Genomic DNA, 6896 nt, shown 5'->3' on the forward strand with positions numbered 1-6896 from the left:
TTGCATTACACTCATGACAGAGATGAGTTCTTGGTGGCCCCAAGGAAAGTTCCATCATCAAAGGACCAATGGCAGGGCACTGTTTCCTCTCTCTGGCATCTTGTTGAGGAAGGACACCTATATCTGCTAGAAAGTCCTGGTGACTCTAAGAACAAGTCCTAGGAAGAGGTCACCTCATGTAGGACTCAATGAAACAATAACCTTCCTTCTAGCTTGGGCATATTAAACATAGGGCTTTTAGTTTTTCATGAGAAATAAAGACATCTTCCTTCATTGATGAAGCCAAAATCTCAGATATCACAAAAGCATCTCAAACCGCTGAGATGTGTTGATATTGTAAACAATGAAACTGAATAGGGTGGATGGTGACATTGCCTCTGTAGGATACCATTGTCCACAGATGAGTCTCATTAAACTCTTAGTAGATGGTGAAAATCAAACTTTTGCTTCACATTAGGTTGGCTGGGGAGAGCAACCCACCTGGCCCTAACCATGGGATCATGCAGAAGTTGTTCTTCATGATATTAACACAGCCTTCCTGGGACCTTTCTCTGCCCTATCCTCCTACCTTAGTGTTCTTTCTTTTGAAACTGACCCATCAATAATTGCTAAAATTCAAACACCTGACTTACTCTCTCATACTATGGAGTCAAATCAAGAAAATGCAGTTTAGGGATGTGGTACAAATCATTTGCCAGATATCACAGATCTGGAAAAACAGCAATGTCAGGTTTGAAATCCAAGTTGCTATGTATTTAGATACCATATTATGTTGTCATTTGGGAGTAACTTGATGAGGGAAGAGTCAGGCATTCTGAATCACCAGTGTTCCCACCACTTTAGCTCATTCTAGAAACGCAGACCTAAAGCCCATGACACAATCACAGAGGAGGCATCCCACTGATGAGATGCCTCAGGGCCCCCTTCATTTCCCTGTTCCTCAAGCTGTAGATAAAGGGGTTCATCATCTGAGGTACCACAATGTACATCATTGAAGCCACTACATTCTTAATGGTAGAGTCAGTAACTGCAGAGCTGAGGTAAACTCCAAAACCTGTCCCATAGAATAAGGACACAACTGAGAGGTGAGACCCACAGGTGGAAAAAGTTTTATACCTTCCACCCACTGATGGTATCCTCAAAAGAGAGGAGACAATTTGAGTATAGGAGAGAATAATCCCAGAGAGAGGAACCCCAAAAAATACAATACTCGCTAGATACACCAGGATATTATTGATGAAAGTATCAGAACAGGCCAGCTTGATGACCTGAGAAAGTTCACAGAAGAAGTCAGGTATCTCCAGGTCTGTGCAGAAGGACAGCTGCAGCACCATCAGAGTGTGGAGCAGGCCATGCACAATGCTGAGGAGCAGGCAGAGTAGAAGCAGCAGGACACACAGACGGGGGTTCATGATGGCTGTGTACCTCAGGGGGTGACAAATGGCCACGTAGCGGTCATAGGCCATTACTGCAAGAAGTAAATTTTCTAAACCACCAAAAATCAAGACAAAGCAGGCCTGGGAGAGGCAGCCTGTGTAGGTGATCCTTCTGATCCTGTGTTTGGATGCTCACCAACATCTTGGGGATGGTGGTTGTACCCATACAGATGTCATTGAAGGACAGGTTGGAGAGGAAGAAGTACATAGGGGTGTGGAGATGGGAGTCAGACCTGACAGCCAGGATGATGAGCAGGTTTCCCAGGATGGTGACCAGGTACATGGACAGGAAGAGACTGAAGATGAGGGGCTGCAGTGCTGGATCCTCTGTCAGTTCCAGGAGAAGGAATTCTGCAACAGATGTTTGGTTCGTGGGTTCCATGTTGCTGGTGAATCTTACTAAAGAGATGGGGCAAAAATAAATTAAGATGAATGGTTTCTGGACAATCAGAAAGAGTCTCAAATGGTGACTTGATAGAAATGAAAAATCTTGGAACCACCAGGGCCTTCCTGATGATAAGACCTGAGGCTTTGGACCAGAGGACCTGTCTGAACAAACAATGCAGATCAATTTCCTATCTCTAACAATGAAGATCCAACACTTTGAACAATATCCTTCATGAATACTCCAAAACCATGGCAACATGCAGGACTTCTCTGCTTCCTATTTCCCCCATCCCTCTGATCTCCTGCCTCCTCTAACTTCCAAGCCTTTTATTAGACAGCAACACTTTGACCCACATTGTGGCAGGTGCCAAATAACATTCAGCATCTCACCTGGATGTTGAAGGTGAAAGATACATTCTCAGGACAGGTAAAGCAGACGGATAGAGCCAGTAGGCTCCCACTCAGGAAGGCTCATCTCCTGGAGGAGAGGCGCAGGTGCTGCTTCCTGACTGGGGCAGGGCTGCTGAGGGAGGTGGTCCCAGGCTGACTCCTGCAGTTCTGTGTCCCTGGGACTCAAAATCCAGAGCTGCTTATTAGAGCAGCTATTTCACTATCATTCTTATCCCAGGAGGACACAACCTTAAAGGCCCAGACTACAAAAGAGAAGAATTGAGAATGATAGATCCCCTGACCCCAGATACCTGTCCACTGCCTCAACCAGTTCTCTCCACAGTTCATGCTCATCATTTCTCAGACTTTGCACACGTAACACATGGCAATTTCCTAATAAATTACAATGTTCTGGTTTTTGCAATATATAAAAGCATCTCTACCTATGTCATGATATTAGAAAACCTGATTCTATTGTAGGTATGAAAATAAGTCTTAGACATTTGAGAATACATAATGCAATGATAAAGATGGCTAAGATATAAAGTGCAAACATTCAAGTTGTCTCTTTCTAATTGCCATTGATTATTTGCTGAATGTTATTTTTTATTCTCTATATTTTGCACAGAAGATTCTAATCTGTTTCTTTGAATGCTGCTGACTTCCAATTATATATAAACAGGCATTGCCCAGAAGCTTGTTAATCTGATGCAATCCTGTTGTCTGTTGTTATCTCTTTTTCCTGTGCTTTGGGGGTTTTGTTAGTCAGACTTCCCTAGAGGAACAGATCCTAGAGGAGGTATGATTATTAAAAGGCTATTTATTAGATTGGCTTACACACCTAGAAGCTGGATAGTCCACAATGGCCATCTGCAGGCTAGAGAGCTGGAGGAACCTGTAGCTGCTCAGCCCAAGAGGCTGAAGCCTCAGAACAACAGGGCTCAACAATGCTGCCCCAATTGGAGACTGAAGGCTTTTGCAAACTCTCTGGAGAATCACAGGCAGATTTCACTTTGAAAGAGTGAATGAGTGAGAGTCTGATGTACTCAGGTTATCCCAGCAGAATCAAGAACGCCTTCAACAAGAACCGAGCTTGCATCTGCTACAGCTTCCTTGTTCTTCCAATTTGTATTCCACCCAAGCCTCCAACCTACTGGAAAAGAAAGAAAAAGGACTGGAGACTAAATTAGAAGAAATTATATCCCATAATTGTGTCAAAATTAACCCCAAAATTATGTATAACTGTAATGGATGGATAAAATGTTTAAGGAATGAAGAGACACACTGCAGAGTGGGAGAAATATTTGACAACTATCTTTCTAACAAAGTATTAATAACCACAGTATATAAGATACTCAAAAAAACTCAACAACAAAAACACAAGTAAAACAAGTTTAAAAATTTGCAATGAACTAAATAAACATTTTCCGAAAGAAGACATACAAATGGCCAATAACTATATGAAAAAAAAATGCTGCACATCTGTAGTCATCAGGGAAATGCAAGTCAGAACCACACTGAGAAATCATCTCACCCCAGTCAGAATCCCTATTACCAAAAATCATAATAGCAACAAATGCTGGTAAGAGAGTGGAGAAAATGGAATCCTAATACTGTTGATAGGAGTACACGTTAGTACAGCCACTGTGCCAAACAGCACAGAGGTGCCTCCAAAGACTGAAAGTAGATTCACCATCTGATCCAGGGGTACCAGTCCTGGGTATAAAGTGGAAGGAAAGGAAGTCAGTACACGAAAGAGATACCTTCATACTCACATTAGTGCAAAGCTATTCACAACACCCAAGCTATGAAGTCCGCCCAGGTGGTCATCAACACATGAATAGATAAAGAAAATACAGCATATATACACAACAGAATATTGTTCAGCTACAAAAGAAGTATGAGATCTTGTCATTTGCAGCAAAATGGGTGGAAAGAGAGGACATCATATTAAGTGAAATAAGCCAGACGCTTAAAAAACAATAAAAATTGTTACTTATGTAGAGAGGAGGGAAACTTGTAGCATTCAGGAGGATAAATACAGACATCTCTGAATTCTTCTTTTTATGAATGTGATTTGGGAACCCTGCTAGGTTTTTATGCATTTATTAGATTCAATTCACTTAAACATAAAAATCAAAAAATAACAAGTAACATGCATGTTGTGTTGGAAACTTTAAAATACAAAGAAAAATTCTTTAGGAGCTTTAAAATACTGTAAGTTGACTGTACATTCTGAGTGAGATACACTCTAAATTTTTCTTAATCCTCCCAAATAAATTTATTTTTAGTAGCAATATTTTTGGTGCGAATGCTGATATTGATTTTCTGAAACCAACATAGTGGAATTAAAAAATAATACTATTAATGTGCTGTCTTTGTCTTGGGAACTGGGAATTCCAGAACATGAAAAGAATTTCCATATGGAAAAAAAGCAGTTTTTAAATTAAAAACCATTAATCACAGGAAGAGGGGATGCAGGTTAGTCACAGGTGATTGGCTAGCAGGCTTCAGACCTTGGGTTCAATTCCCACCACTGCCTAAAATACAAATCTATGGCCCAGCTCTGCTAGGCACAGTTGCCCAGCTACTCAGGAGGATAAAGCAACAGGATCCCTTGAGCCCAGGCATTTGAAACTGGCCTGGACAACATAACAAAATATTGTCTCAAAAAAATAAAAAAGCCCTATAATCTCTAATTTGAATTAAAATGGTCTCCTGAATACTTGATACATTTTATCTTTATGTATTTCCTGACTTGGGGATGGTGCTTGTGCTCAAACAGATATCAGTAAAGGACAGGTTTGAGAGGAAGAAGTACATGGGGTGTGGAGGTGGGAGTCAGAGCTGACAGCCAGGACGATTAGCAAGTTTTCAAGTACTGTGACCAGGTACATGGTCAGGAAGAGACTGAAGAGGAGCAACCACAGTGCTGGATCCTCTGTTAGTTCCAGGAGCAGGAATTCTAAACCAGCTGTGTTGTTTCTTGGTTCCATGCTAACGATGAATCTAAAGCCAAAGATGGGTGACATGATGAGAAATGCTGATTACTGGGCCCAAGCAGCAGCAGCATGACTTAGGGACTTGGGAGGAATGCTGGTCTGTGGAACCCACAGCAGACTTACTGATAATGAGCTCCTGGATGAGGAACAATAGTGCATGATTCAACAAACTTCATCTTATGCTAATTTTTTAATTTTTTAAAATTTTATTTGTTTTAATTAATAGAACATGAGAATTGCTGGTCAAGGTTCTCTCTTCTAAATGATTGCCCAAATGAATGTCAAAATCCTTCCCTCTGTTTCTCTCACCTTCATTCCTTTACCTTCTTCAATTTCTTCCCTGTATTCATTTATTCACCCTCATTTGTATGCAGAATTAACTTTCTTACACATGGTGAAAAGTGCTGAGAATGCAATAAATAGATATGATATTTGTTTCAGAACTATTTTATGCTATCAAATACAAATATATACATAAAATCTGAAGTCCATCGCATTTAGAGAATTTATCTCCATGTGGTGGTAGGTGGCAAATGATTTCAAAAACAAAAATAAATGAAAGAGAGAAAAGATAAAATGTGTAGGTTTGTAAAAATGCACAGAAAGCAACAATTTGTGCTCAGAAGACAAAAATATAAGAGATGGATAGCACTAGCATCCTTTAGATCCTTTAGAACATGGGTCTCCTTCGGGAGACAGGTAGACATCAGAGCATAGACAATTTGATGAAATTATTAGACTCGCACATGCTGAATCATTTTCATCATCTAGCCCCTGTTTGTTAGAGAAGCAAATTCTTTTATTTTATTGTAAACAATTGGGATACAAGTTGTTTCTCTGTTTGTACAAGGCATAAAGGCATACCGTTTGTGTAATCATAAATTTACATAGGGTAATGTTGTTTGATTCATTCTGTTATTTTTCCCTTCCCCCCCACCCCTCCCCCACCTCTTTCCCTCTATACAGTCCTACCTTCCTCCATTCTTACCCCCTCCCTAACCCTAACTCTAACCCTAACACTAACCCCTCACACCCCCCATTATTTCATCATCCACTTATTAGTGATATCTTTTGTCCTTTGTTTTTTTGAGATTGGCTTATCTCACTTAGCATGATATTCTCCAATTTCATCCATTTGCCTGAAAATGCCATAATTTTATCATTCTTTATGGTTGAGTAATATTCCATTGTATATATATACCACATTTTCTTTATCCATTCATCAATTGAAGGACATCTAGGTTGGTTCCACAATCTGGCTATTGTGAACTGAGCAGCTATGAACATTGATGTGGCTGTATCTCTGTAATATGCTGATTTAAGTCCTTTGGGTATAGGCCAAGGAGTGGGATAGCTGGGTCAAATGGTGGTTCCATTCCAAGTTTTCTAAGGAGTCTCCACACTGCTTTCCAGAGTGGCTGCACTAATTTGCAGCCCCACCAGCAATGTATGAGTGTACCTTTCTCCCCACATCCTCGCCAACACATGTTGCTACCTGTATTCTTGATAATCGCCATTCTAATTGGGGTGAGATGGAATCTTCGGGTGGTTTTGATTTGCATTTCTCTTATTACTAGAGATGTTGAACATTTTTCCATTTGTTTCTTGATTGCTTGTAGATCTTCTTCTGTGAAGTGTCTGTTCATTTCCTTAGCCCATTTGTCGATTGGGTTATTTGCAT

The 6896-nt window shown here is 40.4% G+C and overlaps 1 pseudogene; it reads right to left on the reverse strand.

Moving 5' to 3' along the window:
- Nucleotides 1–881: 881 nt before the first annotated feature.
- LOC124967922 (olfactory receptor 7G2-like) lies at nucleotides 882–1818 on the reverse strand (annotated as a pseudogene).
- Nucleotides 1819–6896: the final 5078 nt, after the last annotated feature.

This window comes from Sciurus carolinensis, chromosome 17, assembly GCF_902686445.1.
Source record: "Sciurus carolinensis chromosome 17, mSciCar1.2, whole genome shotgun sequence".
Taxonomy (NCBI): domain Eukaryota; kingdom Metazoa; phylum Chordata; class Mammalia; order Rodentia; family Sciuridae; genus Sciurus; species Sciurus carolinensis.